The sequence below is a fragment of the Opisthocomus hoazin genome, chromosome 3, assembly GCF_030867145.1.
Source record: "Opisthocomus hoazin isolate bOpiHoa1 chromosome 3, bOpiHoa1.hap1, whole genome shotgun sequence".
In the NCBI taxonomy this organism is placed as follows: Eukaryota; Metazoa; Chordata; class Aves; order Opisthocomiformes; family Opisthocomidae; genus Opisthocomus; species Opisthocomus hoazin.
Window position 1 is genome coordinate 37,775,438 of NC_134416.1, and position 18,298 is coordinate 37,793,735.

The 18,298-nt window shown below is 45.8% G+C and overlaps 1 protein-coding gene across 3 annotated transcripts in view; it reads left to right on the forward strand.

Annotated features, from left to right (window-relative positions):
- The first annotated feature begins 2,053 nt into the window (after nt 1-2,053).
- The window catches only part of STAU2 (staufen double-stranded RNA binding protein 2), a 180,027-nt gene continuing 163,782 nt past the window's right edge, over nt 2,054-18,298 (forward strand). For all 3 annotated transcript variants that reach the window (XM_075416003.1, XM_075416004.1, XM_075416005.1), the window contains exon 1: nt 2,054-2,150. The gene's annotated coding sequence lies outside the window, so the exon portion shown is untranslated. The remainder of the gene's footprint in view (nt 2,151-18,298) is intronic.

An 18,298-nucleotide genomic window follows, 5' to 3' on the forward strand; every position in this document is an offset into this window, starting at 1 on the left:
AAGCTTTTAGTTGTGTAGTAATAGCAATATCATAAAAATGTTAGGTATTGAGATAAGAGCACAGACTGGAGATTTCGGAGGCTTGTTGGAATTGCATCTATCTATTGCAGAAACCTCAGAAAACCTCCTTTGTAACCTGATGCCGACATCCATCCGGTGCATTTTTCTGCTGAGTGCACAGATACTAAGTATACGCTGTGCTGTAGGGTTGTTCAAACTACGAACAGGGACTAAAGTGGAAAGTAAAATTTGATGTAAACAACAAAAAAAACCAAACCAACAACAAACTAAAAAAAAAAAATACCCCACAAACTTTTATAGATTGTATCATCGTGATTCAGCATCAGAATGAACTTTACTTACGCAAAAACTTGTAGTAGCCTTATGAAAAGTACTTGCATCATTATCCATTGCTAAATTGTATCAGAATAATATGCAGGAAATTTTATGGTACTGTGTGCTTCTGTGCTCAGTTCTTGAATGAGATGAAATAAGGGGTAAGGAATCTCAGAAACAGAACCCTAAGCAAGGGAGGAATGGGAAGGGGAGGGTGTCACGCTGCCACGGCTGAAGATGGGGTACGTATAAAGCTGTCTTAGCCAACGCCGAGTTCTCCAAGTGTGTTTAAACAAGTTGTAAATGTCATGTTCATGTTCTGTTAGTATGAATAAAACCTTGCTATTGCTTAGATACTCATAATACAGCCCTGCTGCGAAGTGTCATGACGTCTACTTGGTGTGTAAATTATTGTCTACGATAGACAAGCTTACTACCAAAATTCTCCTGGGCTGTGTGCTGCTGGAGTGTGTCTGTACCATGAGCGCTGGGGAATCCTGTCAGGCTACAGCTTTTTTGCTCAGTTTTTGTACTGATCCACCACTTGGTTTCAAGTAATTTCAAAAATAATTTTTAAAAAAATCAGTCTCATGGAATAACAGATACTGGAGGAAATATGAACTCTGGATTCATTCTGATCCTGACTTTAAATATCTGTTGGGTTTTTTTAAATTACATTTGCTATATCTAATGTTCTGACTCTCCTTACTATCATTAAAATCTATTTGCCTAGGAAAAAGACATAAGCATCTTTCCTCCCCAAAATGTGGGTTGGCTTTTGAGCCTGAAGGGTTTTGTTACCGCAGTCTCGCGAGCTGGGCGAGAAATTCCTTGCTTCACGTTCTGATGCTTCTGCCTGGCAGCGTCGTGGGTTTAAAAGTCCCTGGTTTGTCTTACTTGGCAAATAATTACTCGAGCCAGTCAAGAAAGCAGGTTTTCATGAACTGCATTAGGTGGGTTGTGTATTGAACTTGGAAGACTTCTTTTTAATGTGGATTAAACTTGGAAGACTTCTTTTTTATTAATGAACAATAAACTCTTGATTACTTTGAGGTAAAGTACTCGAACGCCATCTTTCTAAAGACGGGCAGAAATCAATGGGCTTTCCCCCTCCCTTTGCTGCTTCCGTTAATTTCTGATTTAGAGGAAGACCTCGAGAAACGCTTCGGCCTTTAACCTCGATTTTCCACATCCCCAGATACGACTGCTGGTGGCTGGGGGGGAGGAAGGGCACGAAAACGAACGAAAAAATAAAAATATATAAAAATGCGCCAAATTAGCCCCGGCAGAGAGCGGCCGCAGCCAGTAGAGCTGAGAAAAACATGAGGAAACGGGTAAAAAAAAAATATATATATCTCTATTTCCAGAACGACCTAAACCCAGCCCGGGGAGGGAGGGTCGCGGCTTCTCCCACCCGGCGGGGGCGAGCCGGAAGCCGCGAGGCGGCCCCGCGGGGAAATGGAGCCCGTGGATCCGCGGGCCCCGCGCCGCCGCTGGGGGCGCTGCGCGCCGCCTCGGCTTGCCGGGAAAGCGAGGCGGACGGGGCCATTCGTGCCGCGGGAGCGGGGGGGTAGCGAGGCCCCGGGAGCCGTTGGCGGGCGGCGGAGGAGGCGGGGGGAGGCCGGCGGGGGGGTGGCGGGCGGCGCTGAAGGAGGCGAGGCGGGGCGGCGGCGGCGGGGAGGGCGAGGGGAGGGCGGTGGGGATGGGGGGGGGCGGAGTGGTTGGGGCCGGCGGCGGCCGCCGCGGCGACGGGGTCAGTTCTCTTTAGTGTTTGCCGATGTTGGAGGCGTCTCCAAAGCGTCCCCGGGAAGCAGGTAACCGGGCCCGCGGGGGCCGCCCCGCCGCCGGGCGGGGCCGCCGTGGGACCGGGGAGGGGGGCAGCCGCGCCGAGGCACGCCCGAGGGGAGCGTGTGTGGTGGGGGCAAGCGGCTTCAGCCATGATGTCCGAGTCGCCGTCCCGTCTGCCCCCCCCCCCCCCGCCCCCTTCTCCCGGCGGGGCGAGGGCTCTGGCGGTCCCTCGGCGTCCCCTCCGCCTCCCCGGGGCCCGGCAGGCGCTTCTGCGCCGCGGCGGCGGCGGTGGAGGAGGCATCGGCCCCGCCATGCGCCCCGGGGCCCCCAGCCACCCGCCGAGGAGGCGGGAGGGGGCACAGGTGGGCCGCCCCGGCGCCGCCGCCTCCGGGGGCCGCGGGGGAGTCCCCCGCCGCAGCGCCCTGCCCGGCCGACACCGAGTCCGGCTGCTGGCCGGCGGCCGTCGCGCCGAGGCCGGGCCGCGGCCGGCGAGGCCGGGTCGGGCTCGGCGGGGAGCGCGCCGGGCCTGCCCTGCCTCAGACCTCGGGAAGTAGTTGGGTGCGACCTGAACTTGACCCTCGTCCTTCGGCCCGGCCCGGCCCGGCGTGCCAGCCCTGCCGGGCGCCGGGCGGAGGTGCGCGGCCTCGGGGGCCGCCGGCGGGGCCAGGGGCGCCGGGCGTCGCTGGGGCTGGGCCGCCGCCGCGTTTGTCTCCCTCGCTTGGCGCTGGCCCCGGACGGGGCCCGAAACTTCGCCGGCAGCGCCGGGCTCTCCCGCTCCCAAAATGGATGTCGGCGTCTCTTCCGCGGGGCGACGGGCAGCGGGGCGGTTCGCCAGGGCCTCGGGGCATTTTCCCGGCGTTCGGGTGTCGGTGGTGGGGGAGACTTCACCGCGCTGGCAGCCGGGCCTGGAAGTCAGGGCCGCGGGCTGCCCTGGGAGGGGGAGGGCCGCGGCGGGGCTGGCGGCCGGCCGGTGCCCGGGGTCCCGCCCGCTGAGCCGGTGTCACCCGAGCGGAAAACGTCCCCAGAGAGCGTCTGCCCGGCGCTGCCTTGGGGCCGGCAAGCTGCTTCTGTGGTTGCCAAGATGTAAGCTGCTGGGGCCACGCTTGGAATGTTCCCTGTGCAGCTGCCATGGTACTGAAAGAAAAAAGTTTACGTTGTACAGAGGAGTAGATGAAGTGTCGCTGTTGTAGCCCCTCTCTTTGTGCGAAATATCGTCTTGAACACGCGTGAATAACCACGGCATTGAAAGGCACGAGTAGGACGGCTTGCTCTGGTGTAACTAGGCGTAGTTGCGTTGTGCGTCTGTAAGCGAGCGTGCATTGCTGTATCTCGCTTACGTTACCAGTGGCATCAGGCTGCACAGGGGTAAGGTCTTCCTGAGCTGTGTGGTAGTTCCAGGTTGGCAGTCTACGCCAGTGTATCAATATTAATGTATTTAAGCCATTTACTAAGTAAAGGGAGGTTCTGTACAGGCTTTGTTGTGACATTGCTGCCTATATAAACAGTTCCAGGCTGACAGATTTCTGAATGAAATCTTTTTTTATTAGAAAGCCGGCAACAGTGTAAGATTTCCAGTACTGATTTTCAGCCGCTGAACCTTAGTTTTGCCCCAGAAAAACCTCTAGAGAGAGAGATTTCTGCTCTTGCCTGCCTTTGCTAAGATTCCTATTGCTGATAGCCAGGAACAGGATTGAGACTGCTTTCTTGCTCATAGTTTTTCAGAGGAAGGGACAATTTGGATTTTCTTTGCAGAGAACTTTTCAGCAACGTTGTTCAGCTTTAGCAGAAGTCATCCAGCTTGGGTTCAGTTCAGGCGGTAGTCTGGAGGCCAAAGTCTTTACGTATCGTGTTGCCAGCTTAAGCTGCCTCGTCCCCCAAGGATTATGTCAAAATACTAATAAATTTGAATAATCTTATATCCTGAATTATGAAAGTAGATTGTAAAGACACTTCCTAATTTTACTTGCAGGAAAACCGGATCAGAGCTGTTTTAATGACTTGAACAAGTTTAAATAAGCACTTAACTCGATCAGCCCCTTCCTTGGGGGCAAGTGTCAGTCTTGATTTTTCTACATAGGTTTGTAAACATAACTCCACCATAATCGTGGTTTACATTGGTATGAATGTGGGAAGTGAATCAAATACTATGTGTTTTATCTGTGAAGTGCCGTGAAGAATGACCTTGGGAAGGTTTGGCAACAGGCTGTAGTGAAGCAGATCCTCCGATTCCAAGTCTGCTTCTCCAACCATTAGGAAAGCTGCACCTGTCATGCTCTATCTAGTTTGTTTTGACCTGCCCGGAAATACGTGGCTATTGATTTGTCAGTCTTCGAAAAGACTGAAAAAACTCTCTCATCAATTATGTCCAGTCCTTCAGCCCAAAATACATCTTCTTGTAATACCATACCATTGGGGAGCAGGCCTTATAAAGTGTGCAGTTTTTAGTGCCATTTTTTTTAGCGTATACTTCATAAATACGTGTATACACGTGCACAGGTTTTCTCCCATTTGAGAGTCAAGTATCTGCTTCCTCACATGGGTCATGCTGATGTGGTGGGGCAGGACCTAAGTCTGCATCTTTTCAGGATAATTGTAACAACACAACTTCTGTTAAGAAGCCACCAAACCTTCACTTTTCCTTCCCCTGCTTACATAGATTTCCCATCATCAGCAGCAAGATCTACAAGGTAAGAGTTAGGCCCTTATTTTGCCAGAACCAGTTATTTTACATTTCTAATCTGTGGGTCATGCATAGCCTGTATTTTTCACAATAGTCCTTGAATTTTCTCTCTTCCCAAAAGAAGAAGAGATGCAGAGGCAGAGAATGGCTCTCCTAAAGCTGCTGTGGGTACTGGTGTCAAAATCCATGTGGGAAAGCAGGAATCCCTGCTGCCCTTGTGCTTCTCGGCCGTTCCTGTTGCTGGTTTCACTGCGTTAGCACTTGCAAGTACACCCATGTAAGGGTCGAGCTGCCGGAGGCCCTGCCTGGGGCTCTCACCCTGCTGCCCGTCTTTCCATCTGCTTGTTCTTGGATGAGGGGTACCATGTACGCAGTCTCTGAGATCAGCAGGTCAGGAGGCTGGGGCAGGGGTTTCCATTTGGTGGATGGGCACATAAAGCACAAGGCTGGGGTGCTGCGAAGGCAGGTCAGGGAATGGTGCTGACAGTTTTGCTCAGGGAGGAGAGGATATGTGGTGTAAGGCGGGGAATGGAGTTGGTGGGAGCACGTGACAAACTCCGGGAAGAGAGGAAATGGAACCCATGTATAACCTAGTATATATATTAAAAGTCAAGGGCTCTGCGTTTAGGGGGTCTGCTCATTGTCAGCCACCAGTCATGATCAGCATTATCCAAAGTATATTTGCGTTAAAAGATCAAGAGTTCAGTAAAAATCTGAGAGATGTCTTGTCAGGCGTTGTTCTGGAAACTATTCAGAATAAAAAAATTGCTTGTCACAACTCCTAATCTAAAAATGAATTTTGAAAAATCATCTGTGGTAGTGTAATACTCAAGTCACATGCATGTCTGTAGCTGTTAAAGTTTGTTCATACTTCATCTCAACAGCAACTGTTTTGTGGTTGGTTTTTTTTTAAGCTGGTAGTATTTGGAAAGTTTCCCAGTGGTGAGATCTGTACTCCAGGGTCACAGTGTGCTCACCTGTGTCGTACCGCGTCTTTTCTTTTGCTTTAGTCAAGTACGCGTCTGTATAGTACATCACTAGTATGTTACTAATTTGTTGATACTTAACCAAATAAAATTGAACTATGACATTTAATTTTTTTTTCCCTGGCAAATAACACTTTTTTTTTTGCATATTAAAGGATATAATATTTTGACTCCAGTATATTTCTGTATCCCCATAATCTTCTAATTTAGTCACCATTAAAATGATGGGGGGGGGGGCTTTTCTTACACTGATTAGAAATCAGTGTTACAGCACAGATTCCCTTCAGCGTTCGGGGAGGTCCCCAGTGATAGCCAGCGGCTAAGTGTTATGGTGAGTATGGGTTAACCTGCTGTCCCTAGTTTCTGGGAAAAGACAGCTTGCTACGATGTTTACTGTAGTACCACATGCTCGAAGGGTATGTTTACAGTCTCATCTTCTACTGAGAACTTCCAAAGGTTAGTACCAGTGGTGGTCACGCTTCAAGTTTCGCTGCTTGCCAGCTGTGAGGAAGCTCTTTGCCTCCAGGCTGAAGGAAACGTTCTTGAGCTAGGAGACCAGATTTTCTGGGGAAGTTTCTTGCGATGGAAATGGTCACTTCTTGCAGTAAGAAGAGTTCTTTAAGAGATAAGAAACCTAATTTTTATTGCTGTTGCTATTCTTAGTTTCTTATTTTTGGCAGCTGTTCTGTATTTGTAGTTTCCAGTTTCTTATACAATAAATCCAGTTAAAAAAAAGCAGTGTTAAATAAGTACAAGGAAACTTCAATATACTAAATGTGCAGATTGATATCAGTAAATGACGTTGTCCGGAGAATTAACCAGCTGTGACAGAGAACTTCTTCCATGTCACCCAGAAGACACATCCATACAACCGATATATTTGGAAGGGAAGAAATCAAGATACACTATTCCCAAGGTGAAAGTGCAGAGCTGATACAGAGGAAGGTTGGGTCTGTTTGTGGTGTATCCAATTGTACTGGTACAAATAAAGAAATGAAATAGCAAAGTCTGTAGAAGCTTTCGCATTGTTAGTCAAGATGAGAACACGGAATAATCTAAAATTTCTTGTTAAAAAGTAATGTGTTCTTTTTTTTTTGTTCTAATTTTTTTCCCACTTCTGATCCTTTTTCAGTCCTGGATGTTAGGCTGCAGGGCTTTGTCCTTTCCAGACTGTGGAAAATGTTTTCTCTACTTTTTGTTCCACTCTTGTGTATCTGATAGTACTTACACCTGCCTGCTTCGAACTGTGTTCCACCTGTGGTGTCAATGTCTGTTGAGTGGACATTGCTAATGGGTATTTTGCTTAAGAGTATATACCCAAGAGACATTCCTTTTGTACCTGTTTAGGGCCTGGGAATCTTAATGAATGACTTGAGAGGGATTTTCTTGAAAACCCTTCTGACCCTCTTATAATTCAGTGCAACATACTTACTGGTCTTGTATGAAATAGCTGTCCTCTCAGCTTCTGCACAGCAACTGAGGCTGTCTGTACTTCATGGAAGGGGGTGAGAAGCTTGTCCTGGATTGGGAGGCAGGTAAAGCTCACTCTGGTTTCTCAGAGACATCTCTCAACATTCTCTCTTAGCTGAATCCACAGGTTTATCTGTAGGATTTGACCTCTTCAGAGGGAGGTGATCTGCATCATCTTTTCTTCAGCCCACTTCAGCAGGCCAGTCTGTATCACTTAGAGCCTTAAACAAGTGAAAAGTCATTAAAGATGCCAGGACTGGATCCCATTTCTGTGGACTTGATGGAGTTGTCATTCATGAGGACATTCTGGATGTGGGCTTGCAGGCAACCATAGGTATTGGCCAGGTGCTGGGAGAAGAATTAATCCAGCACTTTTCTTCAGCTGTTATAGAATCATAGACTCATAGAATGCTTGGGTTCGAAGAGACCTTTAGAGGTCATCTAGCCCAGCCCCCCTGCAGTGAGCAGGGACATCTTCAACTAGACCAGGTTGCTCAGAGCCCCGTCCAACCTGGCCTTGAACACTTCCAGGGAGGGGGCAGCCACAACTTCTCTGGGGAACCTGTTCCAGTGTTTCACCACCCTCATGGTAAAAAAATTTTCTTCGTTATATCTAGTCTAAATGTACCCTCTTTTAATTTAAAGCCATTACTGCTTGTCCTATCTCAACAGGCCTTGCTAAAAAGATTTTCCCCATCTTTACTGTAGGCCCCCTTCAGGTACTGGAAGGCTGCTCTGAGGTCTCCCTGGAGCCTTCCCTTCTTCAGGCTGAACAGCCCTAACTCTCTCAGCCTTTCCTCATAGGAGGAGTGCTCCATCCCTCTGATCATTTTAGTGGCCCTTCTCTGGAGGTGCTCCAACAGCTCCATGTCCTGCTTGTGCTGAGGGCTCCAGAGCTGGACACGGTACTCCAGGTGGGCTCTCTCCAGAGCAGAGTAGAGGGCCTGTGAGCGCACACTGGTGGCTCGTGTCCAGCTTTTCATCCACCAGTACCCCCAAGACCTTCTCAGCAGAACTTCTCTTGATCCTTTCATCCCCCAGCCTGTATTTATACCGGGGGTTGCCCTGACCCAGATGCAGGACCTTGCACTTGGCCTTGTTGACCCTCATGACGTTCACACAGGCCCATTTTTCAAGCTTGTGCAGGTCCCTCTGGATGGCATCCCATCCTTCTGGTGTGTCAGCTGCACCACTCAGCTTGGTGTCATCTGCAAACTTGTTGAGGGTGCACTTGATCTCGCTTTCTCAGTCATTGATAAAAATGTTAAAGAGCACCGGTCCCAGTACGGACCCCTGAAGGACACCACTTGTCATCAGCATCCATTTGGGCATCGAGCCATTGAGCACTAGCCTCTGGCTGCGACCTTCTAACCAATTCCTTAGCCACCAAACAGTGCACCCATCAAACCCGTATCTTCCCAATTTAGAGAGAGGGATGTTGTGAGGGACTGTCTCGAAAGCTTTACAGAAGCTCAGATAGATCACATCCATAGCTTTTCCCTTGTCCACTCATATAGTCATGCCATCATAGAAAGCCACTAGGTTGGCCAGGCAGGACTTGCCCTTGGTGGAGCCATGCTGGCTGTCTCGAGTCACCTCCCTGTCTTCCATGTGCCTTAGTACAGCTTCTAGGAGGTTCTGTTCCATGACGTTCCCAGGCACAGAGGTGAGGCTGACAGGTCGGTGGGTCCCAGGGCCCTCCTTTCTACCCTTTTTAAAAATGGGCACAGTGTTTCCCTTCTTCTAGTCACCAGGGACTTTGCCTGGCTGCCATGACCTTTCAAATATTATGGAGAGTGGCTTGGCAATGCCATCAGCCCATTCCCTGAGGACTCTGGGATGCATCTCATCAGGTCGCATAGACTTATATACGTTCAGGTTCCTCAGGTGGTCATGAACCTGGTCTTCCCTCACAGTGGGAGGGTCATTACCCCCCTGGTCCCCATCTTGCAGTCCCTCAGCTGGGGAGGGGCGAGGAGAGAGGTTGCCAGTGAAGACAGGCAGAAAAGTTGTTGAGTACCTCAGCCTTCTCCTCTGTTGATACGAGGCTGCCATGCTTCTTCAGCAGGGGGGAACACTTTGTTTAACCTTCCTTTTCTGGCTGACATACGTGTAGAAGCCCTTCTTGTTATTCTTAGCATCCCTTGCCAAGTTCAGCTCCTGTCATGCCGTGGCCCTCCTGACCTCATCCCTACACAAATGGGCAGCAAGGCTCTTCTGAAACTGGCCATTCCACGAATTACTGTCAGTGGCAACTCACCAGACGAGGTGGCTTTGGAGGCCCTTTTTCATGGGACCGTTAAACTATTTGTAAAACTTTGACTTGCTTTTTCTGGTTCTCTTAAAATCTTACTGCGGTCAGAGCCCCTTAATATTGTGTAACATTCATCTTCCTTACAGGTAGGCATGAGAGCAAACTGCTGCTGTAGCTGCTTGAAACAGGTCTTTAATACCATAGCTTTAATACCATGCTCCAAGTATTGTGTAAGAGATGCAAGCAGCAGCTTACCCATTCTGCGTTTGAAATTTCGGGGTTGGGTATTTTTTTTTTGGTCACAGTAGTACTTTGAGCCTTTTAAAGGCTCTTAAACCAGCTCTGTGCTTGCTAGGTATTTTGACATCTAGCACCAAAAAAGAAGCAGTTTTATTTGCTGTCATTGCAGATGCTGCTTAGTACTGTTTATCTTTGCTCAGGGAGCTCATAGCTGACAGGAGCAAGGGAGACATAGTTGCTATCAAACTAAGAAACCTAATGTATCCCCAAGATAGGGCAGGACAGAGCACTGCAGGTGAACAGGGTTTGTCGAGGCATATCTGGTGCCGGGGCTGACTGTGCTTTTCAAATGTGTGTCTTTCCTATTGCGCTGAATTGCAGACCTCTGCTCCACAGCTCAGGTCTGCACTTCTGCCTAAACTTCTGCTGAGTGTCATCTCAACCTGGACGTGGGACAGCCTTTGGGCTAAGAGCACTCCTCCCCTTCGTTAACGAGGAGCATCCTTTTTTGCAGGAGGTGAGACTGTATTGGGCATATATATGTAGCCAAATAGCGCGTGATCTTGGAAAACAGCGTCCTTCTTCCCTTTTGAAGTGCTCTCTGTTTATTTGGTTTTGGTTTTGAAGGTGAGGACAGGAGTCTTAGCTCAGCAGTGAGCGGAAGCATTAGGTCCCTGCAAGTTCAAAAGCAAGTTCGTTCTTTCACTGTTTCACAGTCACAAGAGCTGACTTTACGCTGCTGAAGCTAATGGCCCTGGAGTCCTGAAAGTACAGTAAGTGGTGAGCCAGACATTCCTGTAGGGCAGCTCGGAGCATCATCCGTCCATCCGTGCTGTCTCCAGGTAGTCGTGAGCCTATGCTGTTGCAGTGTTCTCATTCCTCATACATGCAAACTTCTGTTTCACTTTCACTCATTTCTAGGTGCTGTTTCCTTTTATTTTGAATCATTTCATGTTACCACTGAATCACATTGCGTTTTTAGCCAGAGTTGTTGTTTCATTTCTGACTATCTGTGTAAAAATGCTTGAAAGAAATCCAGATTTTAAATCAAAGTTTGTTTACATTTTTTCCTGTAGTAGTTATGCTTATAACTTCCTTTGATCTAGGGAAACAAGTTATTCTGAATCGTCATCTATATGGATGGAGATCTCTTATTTGCTATGTGATGATATATCCTACTTCATACTCCTAACCGCTAGTACATTAGGAGTTGGAGGAGAAACTCTGGTTCTGTGTGCTCACAGTGTGCTGAATTTGAACCAAATCTCTTTCTACCAGCCCTCTTCCTTTGTGTTGTTGGCTGTTAGTTTAGTAGCCTCCTTGCTGATTCAGCTCCAGAGATTAGCCTTTTGCCATCCTGCCAGATGAGTGTGTTCTGTGCCGCAACAGAATATGCACTCAATGTGTGGCGAGTTTATAATGTTTACACTGATCATATAACCAACAGTTTTTCTTCAGTGTTTTCTGCCTTTGCTAACTCTGAAAGGATCTGTAAGTATGCCACTAGGATTTTTTCCTTTTACCGGATTGTCCAGATCTTCTGTAATCTGTAGTTTCTTCCGGAGATAAATAATTTACTTGACTATGTTTCGTCACACAACTTCATAATTTCTGTCCAACACATGGGTTTGCTGCAAGGACTCTACCGGGCGATTACTGTCCTGGTGTACTTTGCTGAGTTGTTGATGATTCTTTTAATTCTCAGGATGCTTGAGGAGTCTGCTTGATAGCTGCTTGCTGCATGTGGCTGGTTCGGTTGGGTCTGTTCCTTTTGGCTTTCTCTTAAACTCTTCCAGGCACATTTCTCTTGCCATCTTGTTTGTTGGAGTCCAATGGTAGTGGCCCCAGGTCACCACTGGCTACGTATGGTCTGTCTACTTCCTTAATTTCTGGACTCTTGTTTTCACTGTTGTCGAGCTGGGCTTGTGTCGTCAGTTTTGCAACAGTTTGTGACCTTGCCCCTGAATGTAGCATCTCTAAACTGGTGGTTTTCTCCAGTTGAAAACTTAGATTTTGTGCTTTTCTTCAGTCAGAGGACTTGGTACGCACAATCCAATACTCAGTAATCATTTTACCTTTATTCATGGACTGTGTAGGGAGGAGGCTCTTTGAAGTTGTTGCAGAGCTCCTGATCTGACGAGGTACTCTATGCCTATGAGCAGAGGTCCTGTTCTGTCCCCTGGTGAGCAGGGAGCTAGTCTCATGAGCTGTGTGTCGAAATTATCTTCTGTCCAAGCGTTGGCAAACGTGTCTGTGGGAGAGCTGAGAGAAGGGGGACTCCGGGCATGATTCGTGAACAGGAGGTGGCAGTTTGGCTCCATCTGTGTCTGGGAGCTGCAGGTGCTTGCAAGCTGTGTGAGACCTCAAGGTGGGGCATTCATCACTCTAGCTGTGAAATACTGTTTTTGTTTAAATATACTCGTGGAGAACAAAAAAGGCCCAGAAACCAGAATTTCATCTGCTTCTAACAGTAGAGCACAAAACCCGCTGCTTTGTCTGCTGAAACCACCTTCTCTCAGGATCTTGTAGCTGTTAATGGTAGAGGGAGTGATTACAGTATAAGGAGGGCTGGTAGCAGGAGCTGTAACTTTATGCAAAGAAGAAGGCATGTTCCTGCTACTTCACCAAACTGTCTTACTTGAAATGGTATGAGAAGTAGTTTGTCACAGGCAGTCAAGAGAATTAATAATATGCAATTTCTAGTTAGGGAATAAACTTTTAGTCAAGAAGTAATTTTCATGTGCTTCAGAACAAAATAACAGTTAGAGGGATGCTTTACTTACGGTAACAGTATTTTGTAATTTAAAATCAGTCAAAGCTTATTTGAGATCTTAGGAATATAACTACTAGTTGCTAGCACAAGTTGAAAAAACACAGGTTTTAGAAATATAGATGAGAGAAATGTAAAAATACTATCTAAATAACAAACTGGACTCTTGGAAGGAGCTCTGGTTAGACCCCAGTATCACAAACAAGGAACCAGTTACAGCTTTAATGCAAATGAGTCTGTAGCGGCAGCGTGTCAAGTCCAAGTCGTGTTTTTTTCATGTACTTACTTAATCCCCTTCTGCACTTTTAAGCTGATGATTGATTGTTAAACTAGTGGTTTAGGCTTCCCTTCTTTTCAGCTATTTATCTTCATGAAAGCGCTTAGCAACTTGTTTTTGTTTAACCTAAGGTGAATGTGGTTTACCTGCCCATCATCTGCAGTAAGATGGTGTTTTGACCGCTATATACGATGGCAACCAATAACCATTTCAGTATAACACTTTGAGTCTCAGTGGAATATTTAAATGGTTGCACTTGAATGACTTATCCCAGGAAGTAAAAAAAAAAAAAAAAAAAAAATCCAATAATTTGTTCCACATTTTTATAATCTTAGCTTTTGTGTTCACAATTTCTGGAGTCACTAAATTAATTAGTTGTCTCCTTGAACCTTTCTGATATGTTTTGTGGGGGTAAATTTTGAGATAGCCCTGGAAATTCAGCTTAATTCGTGTCAGTGTTGCCTAGAGTCTCCCTTGATTGTCCTACTCTCCCTTCTCCAAGGACTGTGGGACCAGGTGAGATAATCTTTTAAAAAATGTTACAAATATGACTGTATTGCAGAGTGTCCAGGTAAGGTAATGTTTTAAAAAATATTACAGATATGACTCTGTATTGCAGAGTGTCCACGGAGATAGAAGTTTTCAAGAAGTCATAGATAGTTTACAGTCAGAGTAAGGAAGAGATTTAAAGAGTTACAATACTGGACAGCCAGCTTTTGTCCTTTGGATTAATGGTTGCTCCCAGTTGCAGTAGACAAATACGAAGAAGGATATTACCCTGTAGCGTTGGGGAATCTGTGTGGTGTCCTGCCTCTGATCTGTAAGACTGCATAGGCATCTGTAAGCTATTTTTTTGGATATACCTCAAACCGTGATGGATTTTGGATGGCCTTCTTCCACAAGGAAGGCTGTGATGATCACCATGCTGTTTTGTGGAGGAGTTTCACCTTTTCTTCTCTGTAGTAATTCAGACTCTTCTGGCTGGTTCAAACGGATGGCTGTGTCTGAACCAATGTTCTGGCTGGATGGTTCGGAGTCTTTTCTGGGTATAAAATTTCTGTTGGGAATTTCCATGGATTTTTTATGATCTTCTCTGTTTTCTGGACAGAAACAATAAATTGAGACAAACTTTCCGATGAGTTTATCTTTGTAAGTTAGCAGACATTTATATAAAACAGTCTAAGTTTTCCGCGTTGGGCTTTGGGTTATAAACAGGTTGAAAAGTATACAGATGCACAACTGGCTCGGTTTCTGATGCAACAGATTGGCTTTCTTTATCTTGTAGTTTTCTTCTGGCATTGTAGTCTTCCAGTTGATAATCTGATTGATCTCCTTTGTCGTTTCAAATGGAAATTTTGTAATTAAGTGTCCCGAACTGCCCTGGTGCCAAGCAGCTGTCCCCCATGAAGTCTTTGCTCTGGTTGCAGACTGTCTTCTCTAAAGGGTTTCTGGATATTTGGGGTTTTGGTTTTGTTTCAGCCTTTACTTCAGTCATCTTTGGTATCAGTGAGGTTGTTTTGTGAGCATAGCAGTCCTTTTTTCCATCATGGTTCAAGCTGAATATTAATAAAGTTTCTCTGCTTAGGAGCTCTGTTTCATGTCTGCCTGTGAAGTCTCCACTTGAGACTTCAAGTGGCTGTCCAATATATGCAGGACCTGACCATAATTTCTCTGTTAGAAGAGAAAATCAGCCGTGTGTACAGGCTGGGGTTGTTCAGTTTTGCTATACACAGTAAGAAACACCATGGCCTGAGCTGCTCCTGTCTCAACTTTTTCATGTCAGCCTCACTGTTGCCAGGCAAGGAAGGGAAGAGTTGCATTCCCGCCTGTCAATATGCTCCGCTTTCTGTTAAGTTTCTCTTTTTACGAGATTTTAGGCTCCTGGACATGCAAATGTGCACAATTACAGTCAGTTCCCTAACCCCTCCAGTTTCCATCATTCCTTACAAAAAGACATGTTTTAGGCAAATATATTAGGTGGGGAGCCTCTCTGCAAGGGAGTTTATTTGCTTCTGTAATAGTGTCTGTTTTAATAAGGCCCATGATCGCCTGTTTGTCGAGGACAGGTTTGGCAGTAGACTTTGGGTGGGCTTCAGTTGCCTCTTTTTCAGCATCTAGTGCAGCTGGAGACATGAAGTTATCCTGTCTAGTCTTCAGCTGCCACTCAGTTGCGTGGCTTAGCTAATCCTAAATTAGAAGCCTACTTTTTGATCTCCTTGAATAATTCCCTGGGTCCACTGGCTGTATTGACTGGTGGTGTAACACATTTGTTTAAATACGTACATGATTGCCGTTTCATTACCTTTTCACGTTGGGGTTTGTTTGAACCGTCTGCCACGTGCAGTGTCAGATGTGGCTTGGGTCTTCTAGGAGATTACTTCTCCTTGGTGAAGCAGCAGCTGATGGAGCATGCAGGTATCCAGATGTGATATCTTAGGACATCTCAAATGGCACAGGTAAACCTGGGTGGACTATTGAGTTCCATACTGTATTTCCTTGGATTTGAGTGGGCGTTTAGACACCTTGCTTATATTTGGAAGCCTAGATTATAGACAACTTTAATCCCTACCTGAATCCTCCTATCTCACTGTACAGCAGTGCCATACGGCGTGGGTAACTGTTCTGGTTTGAGATATGCTGTGCACATAGATGGCCTTGTAGGTCACACATTTTTCATATTAGTTACTTGTCTTTTGCTGCAGTGGCTTAAGCAATTTACTACATCCAAAATGTTTGCTTATTATATTTGCTCTGTGACATACACTATGTATTTCATGTTATATGAATCTTGATCTCGATTGCAGGGTATGCATTTTCTGTTCTAGCCCCCTTGCTAACACATCATAATTAAACGGCAACAAAAATTCCCACCTTTGGCTGTTTTGTTCATTGAGAAATTCTTAGTTTTTAGTCTTTGATTCCGTAATTAGTTACCTTATTTGTCTGGTTTGGTTTTGTTTGAAAATTTTCCTTTCTTATCAAAATTACACAAAGCCATTGTAAAGGAATTTGTTAGAGAAGGATGGAATCGGTGACAGACGTAGATAATACGTATTCCCAAGTAACGGTGGTCTGGTCTTTGAGTTAGAGACTCATATGCTTCCTATAGCATCTTGGATCAACATAGTATTGGCAGTTAGGGAACCGATATGGCTTCATGATGAAAGAAGTCTGTGAGATGAAGCAGCTCAGTCTTCTAAGTATGAGGTCCTTTTTTGTTTTTTTAAAGTGGTTGTCCTGTGTAGTAATTCAAAAGGGAAGTTGAGCTGGCTGCTGTTTGAAGAAGTGGCTGAAAAGTATTATGAGTGCAGATTTTTAATTTGTTCAATTTCCTATGTGATTTTTTTTCCAAAAATACCTTCCTGCCTCTCCTTAGAAAGCTTCTTACTGATCGTATATACAAGTTTGCAAAGGATATTCCTCTGTGGATGAGAATATCCTTAGAAAAACAACTTTGGTGTTTTGTGAAAGTGCAATGGGATTTGATGTTCTGATCTGGCGTTCACTGCAGCCGCCCGGTCCTGCTTTTCCTTCCCCGGGGTTGATCTGCAATGCTCTTCTGCTCTGCTCCAAGGGCAAGGGAAGCTGCTTGTAAGACACCGTAGTATTTAGTCAGTCCTCAAGGGACTGGGTTTAGCCCTGAGCAAGCATGGGACCCTTTTTGTAAGCCTTGCAGCTCCTTGGATTTTGAGTATTAGTCCCTAATATTCTGCGTCAGTTCACCTTCCTTTTTGTGTGCTTTTTTGTTTTTGCTGGTAAATTATTTGATCAAAATAACCAAAGTAAAAGAGTTGATGTTTTCTCCCCCCTCCTTATACTTCAGGAAGGTGAAATGCTTTTAAGGCCTGACTTCTCTTGCTGTTGTCGTGTATTAGTTGTTAATTATCTAGTAGCTGTGTCCAGATTTCCACTGAAATTAAGATTCTCTAGTGTAAAGCACTGGAAAAAAAGAAGAGGCCACTGGTTTCTGAAGATGAAATTGTCAGGAATGAGATCATGAGGTTTCTGTGGAACAGCGTGAAGGAGCTGAACATCGCTGTATGGCTTGACAGCGAAGTAAAGCTGATTAGCAGGAGTTGAAAGGGCTAATTCCTTGCACCCGCTCCAGGTCAGGATTTTACGGCCCTCCCTGTACAGACACGGACGCTCCTCTGATCTTCCTCTTCATCCGCCAGTGAGCTGGTTCCGTGAGGTGAACGGACAGAGAAGTACTGGCTCTTTGCTGTAGGGGAGAGACGGCACAGGATTGTCCCCTGCTATGGCAGCGAGTCACTGGATCAGTCTGGTGGTTGGCAAACCACCCCTGAGTAAGGCAAAAAGCAACACGTTGATGGAGGAGCAAATGGGGAGGACAAACAGCGGGGACCAGCAGTAACAGAGAAAAAAAAAAAGTTATACACTGCCTGTGCGATTTCATGCGTAGTTTGTCAATTTTGCCTGTTTAAAATGTATAAACGATACATTCTGTTAGTAATTCTAGATGATCATCTGCTGACTGTTGCTTGAAGTCATGCTCTTGTTAAATTGCTGCTGTGTGGCTATCTCGTTACTCGATTTTGTAGAACAGAAAAGATTGAATTAACAGCTGTTAAGGTAATGCAGAGCTGTGTGTTTTCTGTCATCCCCAAATAAGCTGCTAGATATAACACCGTAAAAAGGAATTACATAAAGCTTAGGACTTTTGTAGTACTTTTTGTATGTATAAATATTTGCTGTAAATGTGAGAAATGGCACGCAAGACATAGATTTTACCTTTTGGCAGTTTTGAATGCTTTTGTGTAGGTAAGTGAAGTAATATCAGGAGAATAGAAGGAGAATGGAGAGTTTAATGGAATTTTAAGGCTAAAACTAAAACCAAACCCTCCTCAGTTAGGAAGCTGTTAGGTCTATTAGGGTACTATGACTTGGGACTTTTATAGAAGAATCACATTAAAAAGCTGCTAACCAAAGCAGGGATTGATCTGGAAAAAAACATTGAGATGCTGCCTTCCTAGCCACTGCCCCCAGTCTATTGTAATGCAGTTCTGTACCTTTCAGTATTTTCATTGATGATGTGGATGAAACAGTACACTTATTAAATTTGTAGGTGTTATAAAGCAGGCTTGGAGGAGACTGCAAACATTGTAGAACTGTAATTAGAATTCAATGTGATCTTGAAAATTTGAAATGATTGGTTTTTCTTTTTGCTTGCCTTTTTTTTTTTTTTTTTTAAGAAGGGAATCCAAGGAAGACAAGAACAGAGTCTCATTAGCTGCCGAAGAGTCAGATTCATAAACAGAGCACAGGCTAGAATTTGCTGGGTAGCAGTTCAGCAGAGAGGGACCTGGCATCATTACTGTGATACTGTTGTGAAAAATAGGCACCGGTTAGAATGTATAAGCAGAGGTATTGCATATATGAGATAGAAGATATGTGAAGTATTTTTTCTTACTCAGCAGTGGCTGGCCCTCCGCTGTTACCTTTGTAAAGCACTTCACAAATCCATGGTACGTGCCGT